Below are 18,961 nucleotides of genomic sequence, written 5' to 3'. Positions count from 1 at the left end.
AAGGGCTATATTTCAATAATTAACATTTATTTGTGTTTTATTTCTATGATAGTTCCCATTCTGGCTTGTGAGGCCTACTAAAATATGGTGGCTTTCGATTACTGTGACAGTGAAAGATACTGCGCACACACGGCAGAAACCGAGAATGAATGTGAGCTGCCTGTGCCTGAACGAAAGCGGTTCAAGGACAATTTGCCCTGAAAGTCCTGATGGCTGCCAAGAGAATGAACATTTGAGCTACTGATCGTGGGAAAGGTTCACGAAGTTGCTAGTTGAGGATGTGACTAGGCCAAAGACTTTCTCAAACAAAGGACTCTTTAAAATTCAGCTGATGCCACGGAAATTGAATTTTAGGATGATGAGTTGATGCTCATCCACCCTCAAATGCGCCAATCAGAACTTGAGTTTGAGCTGATAGTTACTTTGGTAGATAGATAAAGTTAGTGAAAAAGGTATAAAAAGTAAAAAAATTCTTAAGAGAAAACTCCGATTCCTCCTGAGATGCTGTCGCTATACTGATTTCCTGAGATGCAAGATTCTTGAATAAATGTTTTATTTCTTTGAGTGAGAACCGAGCTTTAGTTGAGGTTATTAGTTAGGGAAGTTAGGAGAAAAGTAATTTTGGGAACTATCTGTCTTTTTCTAATACTTGTGTTCTGAAATCTGAATAATAATGTCTATTTCCGAATTTCTGAAATAAAATGAATATAATTGTTTGAGATAAAATGTTCTTCTTTAAAGTAAAATTTTTAATAAAGAAAATAAATAAAGTGAATAAAGTCTGTTAGATATGCTAAACGCCTAATTTTTTACTAGCGTGTCCATCGATTCCAACGGTGGTGTGTCTGAATAAAATGTCTTGTTGGTACAAACCATGGTAAACTCATTTAAACTGCAGGTGTAAATAGTATAAATATTTACTTTTAATTTAGACACTCCGCTATGATACAGCAGCTCTCCTTTGAATCGCACCGATCCATGAAGTAGGATGAAAGCGTTTTGTGAGTAACTCGCAGTGTTATGGTCCCCACTGATGAGTAGATGTATGATTTAGTACTTCAGGGAAAAGTGATATGGTTTTAGAAAATGTTTCTGGAGTAGCGAAGCATCACTAATTAACTTGGTGGCAGAGCATTGTTTGCTATAGAATTCGCTAGGATTATGTATAAAGCGTTATAGAGGGGTTTTTGACGTATAGAATTATGACTAGCATCTGTTGAGTTCGTATTACGTTATATGTAGTCCTGAAAAGGCTTCTGAGGATTGCATGAAGCTAGTCACTCTGTCTGCAGGCAGAGAAAGTGTGGCAAGTAAAGTTGCACATCACATAGTCGGTTTCAAAAGTAGTATCGTCATATACTAGAGTGGTATTTGCGCATATCACAAGTTTAGGGACCTTACGTGTGAGAGGATTAATGCATAGCGAGGACAGTATAAAATCTTAACCTTCAAGTACAGGGATCATTGCGTATCCTGATTTAAAACTTACTGCTGGGAGAATAATAAAGATTAACCCGAGCTTTAGAGAAGGATAAAGTAGAGGAAGTGGTGCTACTTTATTGGCAAGTGTAAAAATTCTGTGGTAGAGAAGAGGTAAGCGCTGTCTACTGGAAATTCAGAATACTTGTACGACTGAAAATTCTATCACTTTATTTATCGAAACAGACAAATGGAGTTGTTTTGTGTAAGTTACTAACCAAATTAGTTGTATATCTTGTAAATATGGATTCTCGATAAACCTTGTAAAGGAGGGGTCAGTCTGCGCTGCAGAAGCTGGAGCGCTAGTGAAGTCAAAAGTGTCATGCAGGGATTGATTAAGGGCTGATTGGTGCATCACAAAAAGCAGCAAAACTATTGGTTAAGCACCAAGAAGACGTATCTTGTTCTAATTGGTACGCTAGTGTAAACCGCACTGTGATAGGTTGGGGTTACGGAACAGCAGCAGAAAAGTACGCAATCTTCTGAAAGACAGGGAATTTTCTGAAAATTGATTACTATTATAAAGAAGAAAAGAAGAAACCTTCAGGGTTTAAGAAACTGAAAAATGTGTTTGTAAAGGATAAGGCGATAGGAACAAGAGAGGGAAAATTACTTCCTCCGCCAAAAGCTCCTGCTTCCTATATGTTGTCGAAATATAGTTACCATACATGTGTTTGGTTGGAGAATTGGGCAAGGCCCAGAAGCTGGCTCATTTAATAGGGCAGTTTTGCGAAACTTGAGAGAGAGGATGATGAAGCTTGAGCCAAGACCTAGACCGACTCAATTTGAAGCTTTAGTTGAATTGGAAGATGAGATGCACGAAATGGAACAAAAAATATCAGAAAAACATATTAGATCAAGAGGTAGATTGCGTGGATTATGGGGAGAGACACATGAGAGTAGAATGCGCAGATGGAGAAATGCTGACGTGTGATGGGATGCATCAAGTCAGATTAGTGGATGAATATGAAGGGCGGAAATGTACAGAGAAGAGGAAAAATGTGGAAACAGGAAAAGAAGGTTATGGTGATAGTGAATCAGAGGAGGCTGTACTGGAAGAAATATTAAATAGGAGACCTCCACCTTATGAACTAGGTAATATATGGACCACACCTAATGCTCCATCAGTAGAAGATAGAATTAATGAAACCCCAAGGCAATTTTCAAATTTTTGAGATATACTAGAAAGAGTAGAAATGAGATATAATCCAAACGCCTCAATGACAGAACCAAGACTTACTGGTACTCCCAAGCAAAATAACGAAAGATGAAGCGAGAATAGAGTAGAAAAATTAGTTGAGGAACAAACAAATACTGCTGAATATATACGATCTACGAATGAATTGGCAGAAAAGATACAAGAGCTTACCAAAAACATAGAGGCAGTAACAGTCCCAGTAACGATAGGACCTGTAATCCCAGTGTTTGAAAACCAAAGAATAAAAGAGCCAAGTTTAACAACCCCTTTACAGCAAAGTTTGAAAAAGGTAAAAGAAAATATTTATCCAGATTTGTCAGAAATTAGACGAGCAAGTAATGTAAATCCGCCTGACTTAACTTTCAATCAGAGTTTACCCTATAAGTATGCAACTGGAGCAGAATCTGATTCTGCTACACCTGAAAAGAGTATTGAGAAAATAGATTTAACACAGACTCCTATAGGACCATCGGAACAAGAATTAAGTGATTGCCTTAAAACTTTGAAATTAAAAGAACATGAACCTAAAGTATTATATGTGGCAAGATTAAAAGTCAATATCAAAGAATTAATTATTGGAATAATTGGAACAGACAGATTAAAACATACCAAGATGATGAACTCATGTTCATGTGCAAAATTATAACATGGAAAGCGAAGTCTGTACATGATCAGTTGGAAGGATTAGCGAATTAATTTGACATAGAATTCGCAAAGAATAAAACATTGCAAAAATCCTACAGAGTAGACTTTTCAGAAAAAGATATTGAAAATATGAATACTGCCGGAAGGTTAACCCAGATAAAAGAATTAATTGTACTGCTCAGGAGATGGGGAGATGTAAATAAGTGGAGAATAAAATGGGCAAAGAAGAAAGAAGAGAACAGTGATAAATCTACATTAGCGTTCCCTGTGAGAGAAAAGGAAATAGTTGCAAATGAGTTCCCAATGAGAGAAATACCTGGAGCAGGGTATGTACATGTTCCATGGAGTATACAGGACATATTATCTTTTACAAATGATTTCCCCAGATTAAGAGAAAAACCAGTAGAATGGTATTGACAGGTAAATCGATTTGTGAAAGTTTTGAAAGTACTGTGGGTTGATCTGGATGGATTATTTGACATAGTTGTGCCAGCAGATATGTGGACTGAGTGCAAAATAACTGTAAATTGGCCAAGAGAGGAATATCCTCGTGATAAAGTGACAGGTGCCCCGTCACCTGAAGTTATGCGAAAATATGAACAAGTAATAGTGTTTTTGAAGAATAAAATTCCACCGAAAGAGACAGATTGGGTTAAAATAGACAGAACTATACAGGAATTGAAAGAATCTGTACATGCATTTTATGAAAGACTGTTGTTAGTGTTTAAACAATACAGTGGATATGAGGAGCTGAGCGAAAAATACATGACTCATTTTGTATATCGATTTGTATATGGTTTAAGACCAGAAATTGGAGATATGATCAGGCATAGTTTAATAGGATGGCAGTGGAGTACAGTGGATGAGGTATTGAGACAAGCTAAGTACTGTAGTGATGAAATTGAAACTAAACAAAAGAAGCTAAAGGAAAAAGCTATGTGGGCACAAGTGAAGGTAGCAGAACATCAAGTAGCACAATTGGAGAATAAAAATACAGATAGTCAAGGAAAATTTAAAGGAAATTTTAACAAAACAAAATTGGTAGAAAATATAGAAGAGCTCAAGAATAAGTTCCCTTGTCATAATTGCGGCAGAATAGGGTATTGGAGAAAAGAGTGTAAGTATCCACCAAGAGTTAATTCCAAAAATACATAATTGAATCCACAGGTGCAGCATGAGGTAATTCAACAGCAACCGCAACAGCAGCAGATAGTTACTCAGCAAAGTCAGGTGCCACAACCGCCACTTCCACACAGTGTAAATCCGCATAGATACAGTGCAGAGACAGGATTCAGCCGAGGTGAACAGATAAACCGATCACCTAGAGTTAATGTGAGTCCCCAATATTGGTTACAAGAGGAAGGTTGGAGTGAGTCGGATGCAAGTTTCTGACTGTGCCTGAGAGAGGGAGAAGAGTGTGTGCTTGGAGACACTCTTGAGGTAGATCAGTCTGGTCCATTTGTGAACGGAAAGGTGAAGGATGTAGAAATAAACTTCCTAGTGGACACTGGTGCTACCCGTTCTACTGTTAGATCAGTGGAAGTCCAAAATCTTCCTCTCTCGGGACAGAGCATCCAAGTTGTAGGTGTAGCTAATAGACAGATTAAAACCTCCTCAACACAACCAGTTGAAGTAGAAATTGGAAATTTCAAAGACATGCATTGATTTGTGGTGTGTGATAGTAGCCCCGTAAATTTGTTAGGAGGAGATATTTTATGTAAAATGAACTGTGCCATATACTGTTCACCAGATGGCATAGAACTGCAAATTGCAGATGAAGATAGCTTGTATAAAATGACCATGTTTTTTTTTAATTGTTTCCTGTGTTTGATCGAGAAAAGATACCTGATGAATTGAAAATGGTAGTGAAAGAGAAAGTGTGGGATTTCACAGGAGAAGATATTGGATTAATGAAAGACGTATGTCCTGTAAAAGTCTCTATAAAAGAAGGTGTGAGTTACACGAACATGCCCCAATACAAAATGACAGCCGAAATAATTGAAGGAATAACTCCAGTGATAAACAAAATGATTGAGCAAGGCATACTGAGAGAGATGGATAGAAGTCCTTGTAATTCACCGATAATGGGATTGAAAAAGCCAAACGGAACATTTAGGATTGTGCAGGACCTTAGAAAGGTGAATAAAATAGTTGTCCCATGTTGTCCAATTGTACCAAATCCAGCAGTGATTTTATGTCAAATTCCCCATGATGCAGAATGGTACACTGTGATTGATCTGTGTAATGTGTTCTTTACTGTTCCACTGCACCCAGAAAACCAGCCACTTTTTGTGTTCCGGTTCGGAGATCATATTTTAGCATGGTGCCGAATGTCTCAAGGGTATACTGAGAGTCCATCTATCTTTAATCAGTTGCTAAAGAAATCATTAGAAAGTTTGAACATGCCTGAAGAGTCTGATTTGGTTCAGTACATTGACGATCTCCTAGTGGCATCGAAGACAAAAGATGCATGTGTAACAGATACCGTTGCATTGTTAAATCATTTGGCAGAAGAGGGACATAAAGTATCTCCATCAAAATTACAATTTTGTCAGAAAGAGGTGCAATACTTAGGTCATAAGATTGCAAAAGGAATTAGACAAGTTACTGCAGAAAAAATTAAAATGATACAAGGAATGCAGCCAGCGAAGACTCAAAGACAAGTAAGAATGTTCCTAGGAATGATAGGTTACTGTAGACAATGGATTAGCGGATTTTCACTGATAGCAAAACCATTACAGTGATTAACCAGAGCAGATATCAGAGACCCTATAGTTCTGACCAAAACTGAGATGGAAGCATTTGAGCAGCTAAAAACGAGCTTATTTGAAGCACCAGCTTTAGGGATGCCTGACTATGAAAACGAGTTTGAACTATACTGTAGTGAACGAGAAGGATGTGCATTGTCAGTACTATTTCAGAGACATGGAAAATTGAGAAAGCCAATTGCATATTTCTCAGCTGTTTTGGATCCAGTTGCAAAGGCATTGCCAGGTTGTCTAAAAGCAGTAGCAGCTACAAGCGTAAGTCTAGAACAAAGTGAAGGAATAGTAATTAAGCATGAGCGAATTTTGCGGATCTCGCGTTCGCAAATTTTGCGGATTTGCGGATTCGCAATCCGCAAAATCCGCGAATTCCCGCGAATTTGCGGATTTTTTTTTTTTTTTGTGTTCGCCCGTGTTTCTGCCAGTTCGCGAGGGTTTTGTACACTTTCGCAAATTGCGAACTTACCTGTCGGGTCGCAAGTTTCGCGAACTTGTTGTTTCTACGTGTCCAGCCTGTTTGGGACACTCTTCTTCATCACTGCCACTCTCTGTCACCACTGCCACTCTCTGACTACTCATGCCACCCTCTGGCCCACCCATGCCACCCTCTGTTTCATCACCACACCCTCTGGTTGTCCAGTGTACATTATTTTCGGCAAAGCAAAGCACACCTTCCCTGCCTCAAGTGACCTGAATTAATTTGGGGCTGATTAATGTGTCACAGAATATTTTTTTAGCTGGCACCTGCTTCCTTAGTGCGCCCTGATTAGTGATCTTTTGCACTTGCTAAGTGCTTTCATTGTTGCAAAATTAGTTACAACACCTGCCCTGCCCCAACTGACAATAATGAATTAGGGGCTGATTAATGGATTTTAACTTCCAGCCTGGCTCCTGCTTGTCTCCCTTAGCTGTAATTCAGGACCTTTGTGGCATATGTGTAACTATTCTGAGGTTCAGAGCAGGGTCACATAATAGTTTCAACTGGCAACTGAACTCTGGAGGGGCCCCTCAGGAAGCACTACAGGAAATGGCTACTAATGATGAGCCTGAACTTTTGAACCTGGTAAGTAGTTACTTTCAGTTTTGCTAAAATCGTATTTCTGCAATTTTGCACTTATTCGCGGGGCGCGAACTCACGCGTACTCACGCGAACAGTGCGAGCAGTGCGAGCAAAATCCGCTGCTCGCGGATTTGCGGTTTTGCGGGAGATTCGCAAATCTCGCGGATTGCGGATTTCCCGAAAATCCGCAAAATCCGCGAGCGGAACGGATTTTCCGCCCATGCCTAATAGTAATGGGATTTCCTGTGAGGGTGTATGTACCTCATTCCGTGGAGATTCTCTTCACTAGGACAAAAACACAGTATCTTACTAACAATAGGATGACAAAGTATGAAAAAGTAATTCGGGGAGCAGAAAATGTGACAATCGCTAGATGTGTAAATATCAACCCTTCTACGTTATTGCCTGATACCATGGAAACTGACGTAAGAAATGAGGTTGATCACAAGTTCCTAGATGTTCTTGAATACTGTACCAAACTGAGACCAGATATCAGAGATGAGCCATTGCCTGAATCTGACTATGTGATGTTTGTTGATGGTTCCTGTCTGAGAACAAATGAAGGTGTTCTAAGTGCAGCATATGCAGTTTGTACAGTGGCAGATGTACTGGAAGCATCTTGTCTGAAAGGAATTTGTTCTGCTCAAATAGAAGAGTTGATTGCTTTGATACGAGCATGTGAACTGGGAAAGGAAATTAAGGTTACCATAATGACTGTGGACAACTGTGGTCCCAAAGAGGTTATTTAACTTCTGCAGGATCCCACATACGTAATGCCGAATTCGTAAGAATGTTGATTGACGCAATACAATTGCCTGATAAGATTGCAGTAGTGAAGTGCGCAGCTCATAAGAGAGGAGATGACTACATAACTCGAGGTAACAGGTATGTAGATTCCATTGAAAAATATTGTGCCAAAAATCTTGCATCCATAAATCAGGACAAAAAAGAAGAGCATGTTTCAAGTCCTTTAATGCTAACCACAGGAATTGAGACTTGGCAGGAAGTGAGGCAAATGCCGGAAGAAGCTGATGAGGAAGAGAAAAATGTCTGGTTAAAGGCAGGATGCAGACAAAGAGAAGAAGATGAAATTTGGGATTACAAAGATAAAAGACCAGTAATGCCAGATAGCATGATCTCAAATATGGCCCGAATGTATCATGGTCAAGCCCATGTTGGAAGAGATGCCATGCTTCGTCTGTTTAGACAGACGTGGTACAATCCCAAATTCAGGATGATTGCTGAAAGCTTGTGCCAGAGATGTCTGGTGTGTCAGCAGTTTAATCCAGACAGAAAAACAATTGTGAGTCTGGGAACCATAGGACGGGAGGGAGGTCCATTTACAAGAATGCAGTTGGATTTTATAGAACTTCCACCATGTAACAGGCTCAGGTATGTTTTAGTGATCATTTGTCTGTTCTCTCAATGGGTGGAGGCTTTCCCCACGAGGAGGAATGATGGACTAACTGTTGCAAAGTTGCTTTTACGTGAAATAATCCTGAGATTCGGATTTCCAGTAACGATCAAAACTGATCGTGGAACCCACTTTCAGAATGAAATTATGCAAATGATCTGTGAAGCACTGGACATTCGTCAGAAACTGCATTGTGCTTACAGAACTGAAGCTTCAGGAGTGGTTGAACAAGCGAATAGAACAATACAAAACAGAATTTCAAAAATGTGTTTAGCAACAGGACTAAAGTGGCCAGATGCCTTACCACTTGTTTTGATGACCTTAAGGAGCATACCTGACAGAAAGACTGGATTAAGTCCACATGAGATTTTAATGGGCAGGGTGATGAGACAAGCATTTGTGCCAGTTGATAAACTGTTAACTATTAATGATGACATCATAATGGATTACTGCAAAACCTGTCTGACGTAGTGACTTCTGTGTTCCATCAGGTGGGAACTGAATCAAACACGAAAGAGAAAAATCCAGCTCATCATCTAGTTCCTGGAGACTGGGTTTGGATAAAGGTACATCGCAGAAGAAACTGTTTGGTGCCTCGCTGGCAGAGACCAAGACAGGTCATATTGGTCAGCACCACTGCAGTTAAATGTGCCGGAGTAAAAAGATGGGTGCATGCAAGTCACACCCTCCGTGTGCCTGAACCTGAGAATCCAAACGAGGAAGGTAAAAGCACAACTGATTTTGATTCTGAAGGTGAACCAGAGAGATATCCAGATTCTGAAGCTCGACAAGAACGTCAACATCTGGAAGTATAACATGCTAGCTCTGCGTCTGAAGAAGAAGCAGAAATTGTCGAAGTACCGAATTCTGAAGATCAATTTGAAGATCGAGATTTGGTAGAGACTGACACCAGTAAGGACACTGAGCAAAGTGAAGATAAAACTGGTTTGCAAGAAAACACTGAAGAACAGTCTGAAAGCAGGAACTAAAATCCTAACACTTGAAAAGAGGAAATAACTCATGATAAGGATGAGGTTCCAAGTACCAGCTACGGAGATGTTCCTAACAGAGTGAAAGAACTGTTAAAAAAGAAAACTGAAGTTGAAAAGGAAAAATACATTATAAAGTTTATCATAAATGAAACTGTCGAGGAGACTGAAAGTGAAACTGACAACAGTGGAGATGAAATTCCATTGAGAAAGAGTTCAAGGAAAAGAGCTTGGAGAGTGGAACATAATACCACGGAGCCAAAGACAAAAAGAGTTTGTAAAGGAGATAATTGGCCTAAAGGGAATGATGGACTGATTTTAAACTGGTTAACCACATCGCTGCTTGAGAGATTCCTCTGCTGTGCTGGACAGCAATAAAAACGGGTGTGGTCATGACGAGCTCAGCTCGTCATGAGCACAGGAGCACTGTACTGCATGACGAGCTGAGCTCGTCATGAGCATGGAAGGGGTTAATAAAGTAAGAAAGCCAGAAGATCAAGTAAATGAAATAACCAGTCAAAAGGAGTCGCTGGGACAAAGAATAGAAGTTGTCCAAAGGCCAAAAAGAGTGAGAAGACCAAATCAGAAGTACAAATCACCTGAATGGACATACATAGTTGTACCTCTGATTGAAGAAGTAAACACTAGCCAAGAGAACTTGTACTGCCCAAAGTCAATTGGGAAACGTGAGTAAAGAACTGAATCACAGAGAAAAATGAAACATTTTCAAAAGTATAAGGTGAATACAGAAATTGAAATCCTGATATAAACAGACATTGTAGGTGACAGGTGAAAGCCTATAAGTGTAAAAGGTGAAAGAATTGTAAAGTAGTAAAGTAGATCGCTGTGCAATAACAAAAACAAAAAAAGGCTAATAGTGATCATAAAAATAAAATGTTATATCTTTAGAAAATGTTGTAGGATGTGTTTGGTGTGTACAGGATTACTAATATTGATATGGATATTTTGAGCTACTGTCATTGCTTTTCAGAATAACCTAGTGTTGAAACATAATGGGAGTTCGAATGAACAAAATGTTGAATCAAAGTCTAATAAACAACGTGTATATAGACCAGAAATGCATCAAGATAGGTCCATCAGTGACTATACCAAGAATACATTTTTAAGATTGTTATTTGAATATGTTAAAACTATGGATGCAAGTGATGTTATGTTTGTGTAAAATTCCCTGCATCTGTTTCAGAAGGGGTGACGTATCACCATCTTCCACTTACATATGGTGTCACGTGTATTGTGATTGCAAGCCCGCTTTATCAAACAGGAAAACTAGAATATCATTATTCTAATTCAGATGATGTTTTCGCAAAGTTAAAAATTGTTAATGCCATGAATAAATTAAAGCCTGCTAGAGTAATGGGGGAATTCTTTTTGGAAATAGACGAGCCATGAGTATGCCTTCAAAAATAATTTGACATGTAAAATGAGAGTTGAGGAGAAAGCATTTCTAGATATGGTTGAAGAGAGAAGAATTGCTTATAAACGTAGCGAAAAAGTAACGCATGAGAAATCCAAATATTGGACTGATGTGTTTTATCTAGGAACCCGATTCAATATTGTGACCTTATGCCCCTGTACGGCTATAATCATTAATATCCCTATAATGGCATAAGAATCAGATCCGTATTTCAGTAAATCGCCCTTGCAGTCCAAGGCACGGCAAAAGCTACTTCCTTGGATTCCTAGAGAGCACACCGAGTTCTTTCGACATACCAAACCTCCAGTAACCTGGGAAATCCCCACTTGCTTTGTTTTGATTTGTAATAGAACTCCTGCGAGCACTGTAAGAACTGCCAGTTCTTAGTGACATCTTCATTGACGTCTTATGTCCAAACCTTACGTCAAACTCGGCACCTTTCAGGTATAAATATACCAACGTTGCCTTAAGCAAACACACGATGGTGGTTTTGGAGCAGAGGAGCTATCTACTTTCCGAGAGCCCAGCTGATGCGAAAAGCCCACGGACGCTGCCCCTCCTCTTTGACGCTCTGAGAAAGACGCTGTCCTTTCTCCTCCCGAGAAAATCCAGCTCCGACGTTTCCAGCCTACCCTTGCGGGTGACTGGGATATCGAGTCCTGAGAGAGAGATACCAGACCTCCTACATTTTATTCCCAAGGTACAGTGCTGACTAAACCCTTAGAGAGAATTATTGAACAGATCCTTGGCAACAAACCTACTTAACTTAAACTGCTACTTACTTACTCCTTCCCACGTATTAGGCTTAGGTCAGGTACACCGGGGTAGGCGTAGTTTAGAAGCACCAGTTGAGGACGTTAGCCTATGTATATATGTATGTATATATTTTATCCATTTTTTAAGTGTCTTACGGCTAAGAAACCATATCAATGCTTTTACAGTATTATTTTATAATACTCCTTTTACTGTACGTACTTTACTTTATATTAAGTATTGCAATTGTGGCAATTCATTTCTCTTGCATGAGAAGGAAGACTGCTCAATAAATAATACCTTTTATTGAAAACGCCCGTCTCTCTCTTCTCTGCACTCTGGTGAAACTAAGAACGCACATCTGACTGAGTGAAATAGCTGTCTATTGTTTTCACGACTCTAGAGATTTACTCTTATTCTGAGGGAGCAAAGTTGACATGTTTATGCGGTTGTCGGAAGCTGAATCCCTTCTTGTCTGAGCCAGGGAAGCTGATCCTATTCAGTCAAGAAAGTTTCCAGTGACCGCTGAGCTAGCTGGAGCAAACCTAAATTAAGTCTAACATAGTCAGTAGAGACCTAGATGACCTCAGTCCTACGTCTACACTGCTGTTTATGTTATTCCAATGCGCAGAGCCTATAGGGAAAATAGGAACTACACTACAGGACATTTAAAGATGAAAACATTGATGATAGAAATGTGAACGTGGCCATAAATATAGATACTCCATTGTTAGGGAAATTCTGTATAAGAAGAAACAACACTGTATATGACAATTATTTTGTGGGAGCGCGTCAATGTAAAGACACCTATAGAATCATAGGGTGTTGGGGATTTAAAGGTGGAAAAGATCCAGTTTTCCCTGGTATATATTTTATATGTGGAAACAAAGCGTATTATAGGTTACCTGACCACTGGTACGGGACATGTTAGGTGGGTTTGGTCTTTCCTAAAATCTTTCATGTAGATAGAGGTACTAATGGAATACATGAGATAGGTAAACCTTTAAGTCATAGAAAAAGGGAGAGTGTGATAGAAATAATAGGTGATATTTTTGGAGCACGGATACCAGCAGTGGAAATATCTTTTAATGCAAACCGAATTCGAAGATTATCAACGATAGTAGATTGTTTGTCAACAGACACAGCAGGTGGATTCTTAATGGTAAATACTGAAATGGTTGCTATGAGAGCTATAGTGATGCAGAATCGTCTTGCTCTTGATATAATACTGGCAAAAGAAGGAGGAGTTTGTGGAATTTTAAAGGTACGGTACTGTTGTACCTACATTCCAGATAAAAGTCAAAACATTGAAAAGTACATTACAAACATTACAGAGTTGCATAAGGAAATTGAACCACTGGAGGTTGATGGTGTCCTTGAACGACTTGGTAAAAGTCTTTCAGCAGTTAAACATTGGTTTCAAGAAATAGGTAGTTCAATTATAGGTAAGATACTAATTCCAGTAACAATAATAGTATTAGTATTTTTGATGACAAGATTATGTTGCATATATAGAAAAAGAAGGAATGTTAGAAAGTCAATAAAGAAAGCAATTCAAGAAAAAAGAGAAAGAGAAAACTGATATAGAAATGGAGGAATTTCAAGAAAAGGTCTTTAAAGAAACCAGAGAAGAAGATTCTAGAGTATAAACCATACTAATCTAAAGAACTTGAAACATGTTTGGATAACATTTGCAAAATTTTGGGAGATATTTGGTGATAAGATAACCAAAGTAGGGAGTTGATGGATCGAGGTGGAGAAACAAAATTTTGTATACCCCTCGTAAAGTAATTTCCTCATAACTGTAACCTTTATTAATTGTGTGGTGTGGAAAATATTAATCAACGTACTATAGAATGCACACACAAATACACGTGGGAATACCAATCTGCTTGCATGGAGAACTATAACTAATTAAATCAGTAAAGTTGTCATGTTGTTTACTGATGCAGAGCTTTAAATTAATCAAAAGTGGCATAAATGTGCTTTCTGTTTACGTGTTTTATGGCAAAGACATGGAGATAAGTGAGTATATAACGCATATGTGTTGCTTATTTTGCTAGGTAACAACTAACGGGAAACCTTAGTATGAGGGGAGGTAAACAGAAGGGCTATATTTCAATAATTAACATTTATTTGTTTCTACAATAGTTCCCATTCTGGCTCGTGAGGCGTACTAAAATATGGAGGCTTTCGATTACTGTGACAGTGAAAGATACTGCGCACGCGCAGCAGAAACCGAGAATGAATGTGAGCTGCCTGTGCCTGAACGAAATCGGTTGAAGGACAATTCGCCCTGGAAGTCCTGATGACTGCCAAGAGAATGAACATTTGAGCTACTGATCGTGGGAAAGGTTCATGTAGTTGCTAGTTGAGGATGTGACTAGGCCAAAGACTTTCTCAAACAAAGGACTCGTTAAAATTCAGCTGATGCCATGGAAATTGAATTTTAGGATTATGAGGTGATGCTCATCCACCCTTAAATGAGCCAAACAGAACTTGAGTTTGTGCTTATAGTTACTTTTGTAGATAGATAAAGTTAGTGAAAAAGGTATAAAAAGTCAAAATTTTCCTTAAGAGAAAACTCTCTTCAGATTTCCTCCTGAGATGCTGTCGCTATGCTGATTTCCTGAGATGTAAGATTCTTGAATAAATGTTTTATTTCTTTGAGTGAGAACCGAGCTTTAGTTGAGGTTATTATTTAGGGGAGTTAGGAGAAAATGAATTTTCGGAACTATCTGTCATTTGCTAATACTTGTGTTCTGAAATCTGAATAATAATGCCTATTTCCGAATTTCTGAAATAAAATGAATATAATTGTTTGAAATAAAATGTTCTTCTTTAAAGTAAAATTTTGAATAAAGAAAATAAATAAAGTGAATAAAGTCTGTTAGCTATGCTAAACTTTGCTTTTATTAAAAATTAGATAAATGGAGAATTAGGCCGGTCTTGTATTTTCCTACGCCTAATTTTTTTTACTAGCGGATCCATCGATCCTAATGGTGGTGTGTCTGAATAAAATGCCTTGTTGATAAAAACCATGGTAAACTCATTTAAACTGCAGGTGTAAATAGTATAAATATTTACTTTTAATTTAGACACTCCGCTATGATACAGCAGCTCTCCTTTAAATCTCACCGATCCATGAAGTAGGATGAAAGCGTTTTGTGAGTAACTCGCAGTGTTATGGGCCCCACTGATGAGCAGATATATGATTTAGTACTTCAGGGAAAAGTGATATGGTTTTAGAAAATATTTCTGGAGTAGCGCTGCATCACACATTTAGGGGCCGATTATGATCGCGGACGGACTTGCGTCCGTCCGCGATCATTGAGGAGGAGGGGACGTCCGCATGGGCTGCGGAGTCCCCTCCTGTGCGATTAGGATGTGACCGCCAGGGTGGCGGTCACATCCTCTATTTTTAACATTGCGGCGGGTGCGGCTTCAAGCTGCACCCGCAGCAATGTTAAAAATGCACGCATTGCATTTGCATGCAGAAAGAGGCAGGCACCATGCGGTGCCTGCCGCTTTTTGCATACAAATGCAGGAGGGTACCATAGGTACCCCCCATGTGCACCCCCCACCCCCCCTTCACCTAGGGGGCCCGCAACGGGCCCCCGCAGTGAAGTTACACATGCTTTTCCACGGCGGAAAAGCCGCCGCGGAAAAGCATGTTTGCAGGCACATACTAATCTGGCGGACGCTGTCTCAGAGACACCGTCACCAGATTAGTGCTTTTCCTCCGCGGTTGTAAGCCAACCGCGGAGGAAAAGCTGCGGACGGAAACCAGGACCCACCAGCCATCCTAATGTGGCGGTGGGTCTTTGGTGTGTCCGCTGCGGATTTTCCGCATCCTCCGGGCCGGCGGTGGCTTCCGCCGGCCCGGAGGATGCGGAAAATCCACAATCATAATGAGCCCCTCAGAATGTGGATGAGTGTGCATGTGCACTGTCAGTGACCTGGTCAAAGAGGGCACGAGAGTTGAAAATAGATGATTAACTGAAAACTGATCCGAACAGGCGCCCAAAATACGTTTGTCCCAGGGCCCCAACAATACTTAAGATATCCCTACTCAGCACCTGTCAAGTAGGAGGAGAACTATAATAAACAAAAGAGTTATTTTCGGCTAAGTGGTCCCCAGGGGCGTCAAGAACAACAAAATCGAATCTAGACTTCACTTCACCAGGCTGCTGGGGGAGGGGCTGTTGGGGTGGAGTTGTTGTAAATGGCTCTCTTCACCTCACTCACCAGCCTCACTGCCCTGGACAAGCAAAGCAAGAACTCGGGGAGCTGTCCTGATGTGTCAGCCATAATAGCATATTAAGAAAATACCTGAGCAGCCGCACGGACGGCAGCCTCTTCCTCCACCTTCCTGGTCTGTAAAGACCCGTGAGTGACAGCCACAGGGGACGCAGGCCCTATGTGTGAAGTCACAATCACTCCCGTCCTGCACGTAGTGTAGCATCAGTAGATGTTCCAAGACAGCACTTTACGTCACAGGGTATTCAAATACCAAATGCATTCTGGAAGTTGATGTCTTAGTTCGCGAGCACATAACTAATTGGAAGTTTACACCTGCAAACAATGATTTGTAAAAAGAAGACTCAGGAGTGGCGCATTCAGTCCCCGGAGGCAGGGCGCATCTTATTGCCTTAGTGCATTCATTGCTGATAACGGCTGCCAGATGCCTCAGTGCTGTAGATAGAGAGTGTATGCCCAATGAAGATTACTGGACACACGTGTCCAGTCTGGGCAAACTCTGCCTCATTTGCTTGAGCAGTAAACACCAAAATTAAAACAGGGTGGGAGCTGGGAGGCCCTGCAACGTGGAAGAGGTTCAACATCTTTATCATTCACTGTTTTCAAAGAAAGGTCCATCGTGAGTCGTGACGTTTCCTCCAACCAGACACAGCAGGCTGATCGATGTTTGTAGAGGACTCCAACCTCACTGATAGTGAAGTAGCATTATCGATTTATGACCCTAGCCTCTTGGCCAAACCCGCCTTGATGTCATTTGTTTTTATTGTTCGCGCAGGGGGCTTGCGTGCACGTGGCCTTTCTTCTGCATCTATTCGGAGCATCCGCATACACCTCACACTGGCACCAACACACATTAGTAGGGACGGTTCTTTCCAATTCACGTCTTGCGCCTCTCCTGCCTTGCGTAAACCCCGCAGTCACCCACCTGTTCGTATATGACGGAACTTTATTTTGCAAACTTGATTCGTATGGAGTTATAAGAAAGGCGGTCAATTAACTATAAGCAAATGGTATGGATGAGCTGGAGGCGGATGAGCAAACACATTTGCAGGGAGTCTACAGAGCAGCATCTGTACCGGCAATGAACTGATTGTCGGCGCCAAAGAACATTCCTTCCTGAAACTCTCAGGCATGGAATCCAGGTGCCCTTGCGGTTCGAGATTTCACCTGAAGCTGCCATGGTGTAAGGCACGGAATCGAACCCAGTGGTGGGCGCGCACCACAGAGGAGCAGGAATCGAAATAGGGGTGCGCGCGCACCACAGTGGAGCGGGGGTGAGGGAGCCTGTTGTCTGTGCTGAGCTGATCCGGCGGGAATGGGCGGAGCAAAGGCGGGACATGCGCCCGCCTTTGCCCAATTGCGTGCTGCCTTTTGTAAAAAAAAAAAAGAACGCACAAGCCAATTGCAGACTACAGATAGAAATCACACTCAAGAGCGTGTGGTCAGCTTTGTGAAGCCCGTTCAGGAGGTCTTGTGCTGCGCGAGCAGTGCTGCGCACTGCAACTCTAGGCACAAGACCTAAAAATGAGTGTTACCCAGAGCCTTATGATTCAGGCCTGTTAAACAGTTAATAGGAAATGCACTTTGATGATTGGCAAAAGAATTTCCAGGCTTCCACTCTTGTTGCTATTTACCCAAAATAAATCGTACCTAATATTTTAATGCACTACCATCCACTTTGCTTTATCGTTGCCTTCAACCTCAAAGGTACTACAAATTAATCTTGATGCTGTTCAATAGTAGGCACAGCCACCTATTAACTTAACCTAGTATACCTGATCCCACACCTGCCTCTTGTGACCAACAAACTGGAGCACTTATTTTTTTATTTAGGATGTTTTATATAGTGCATACTCAACCCGAAGGTATCAGAGTGTTTTACATGAGCACCAGTCCTGTTACACATGGATGCATTAATTTTTTGAGGTACAGGAAAATTAAGTGATTAGCCCAGAATCACAGGATTTTTAGCATCCATGCCAAGACTCAAACCCAGTTCCCAAGCTTCAAGGTCAACCAATCTGGCCGTTAGGCTTTCCTTAGAACCAATCTCAAAGTGCCTTGTCAGCAGTGGCGGATGCTTCTGAACGGGACTAGTGGGGGGGAAAAGGATTACAAAGCAAATAATAATATATAAATCAACTTACCTTTTCATTTGCCTCTGCGCCGCCACACCGCCGCACGTCTCTCCTCCATCCTCTTCCTCATGATCTCCAAGAAGCACGGGAAGCACTCAGGCTTCCGGACTCTCCCAGACAATTACGACGCTGCAGGAGCAGCGTTGTGATTGGTCTGAGCATCCTGTTTGGACGCTCAGGCAATGCCTGGGTAGAGTGGGCATGCTCTTCACGGTGCTGTGCAACACAGCCCAATGAAGTACATGCCAAGTGCACATGCCAGTTTGGCCGGCCAAACCGTCATGCTCACTTAGAGGAGTGCAAACCACTCCTTACTCTGCTTGACGTCATGGAGCCCAGCCCCACCCCCACCTGGCTCCGAGCTCCACATAGAAAAATAAAATGATAATAACAATATGTTATTATAATTTTCTTTTTCTTTTCTGCACTGCAGAATTAGCAGTGGGGAGACGTTCCTCGCCTTAGCGAAGGAGCAGGCACTGCTTGTCAGTAAATGCTACAGTCTACACATACAGCAGGCTGTAGTACTACAAGTTTCTACATTGCGGCATGCTTCTCCTTTGACCTCCAAATGGACAGCTATGCTAAAATTCACAATAGTAGCACTTGATAGTTGTAGGAAAGTTGCATTTTTCTGCATGGTCATCCCCGTTTTTTCTTCCTTTTCTGGACCCCTATTATTGGATTTAAGACTCTCTGAACTTGACCACTGCTAAACAGTAGTAAAGTGCCTATGGTTCCCCTCCAAAACATTTGCTGCACATTGGAATTCCCCATTTGTTATTTAATTTCACTCCGTAAATGGTGCTTGAAGTTCACCAATGA

This window comes from Lissotriton vulgaris, chromosome 7 (assembly GCF_964263255.1).
Source record: "Lissotriton vulgaris chromosome 7, aLisVul1.2, whole genome shotgun sequence".
NCBI classification, from domain to species: Eukaryota; Metazoa; Chordata; class Amphibia; order Caudata; family Salamandridae; genus Lissotriton; species Lissotriton vulgaris.
The sequence above is the reverse complement of the archived record's forward strand: the minus strand, read 5'-3'. Positions refer to the sequence as shown.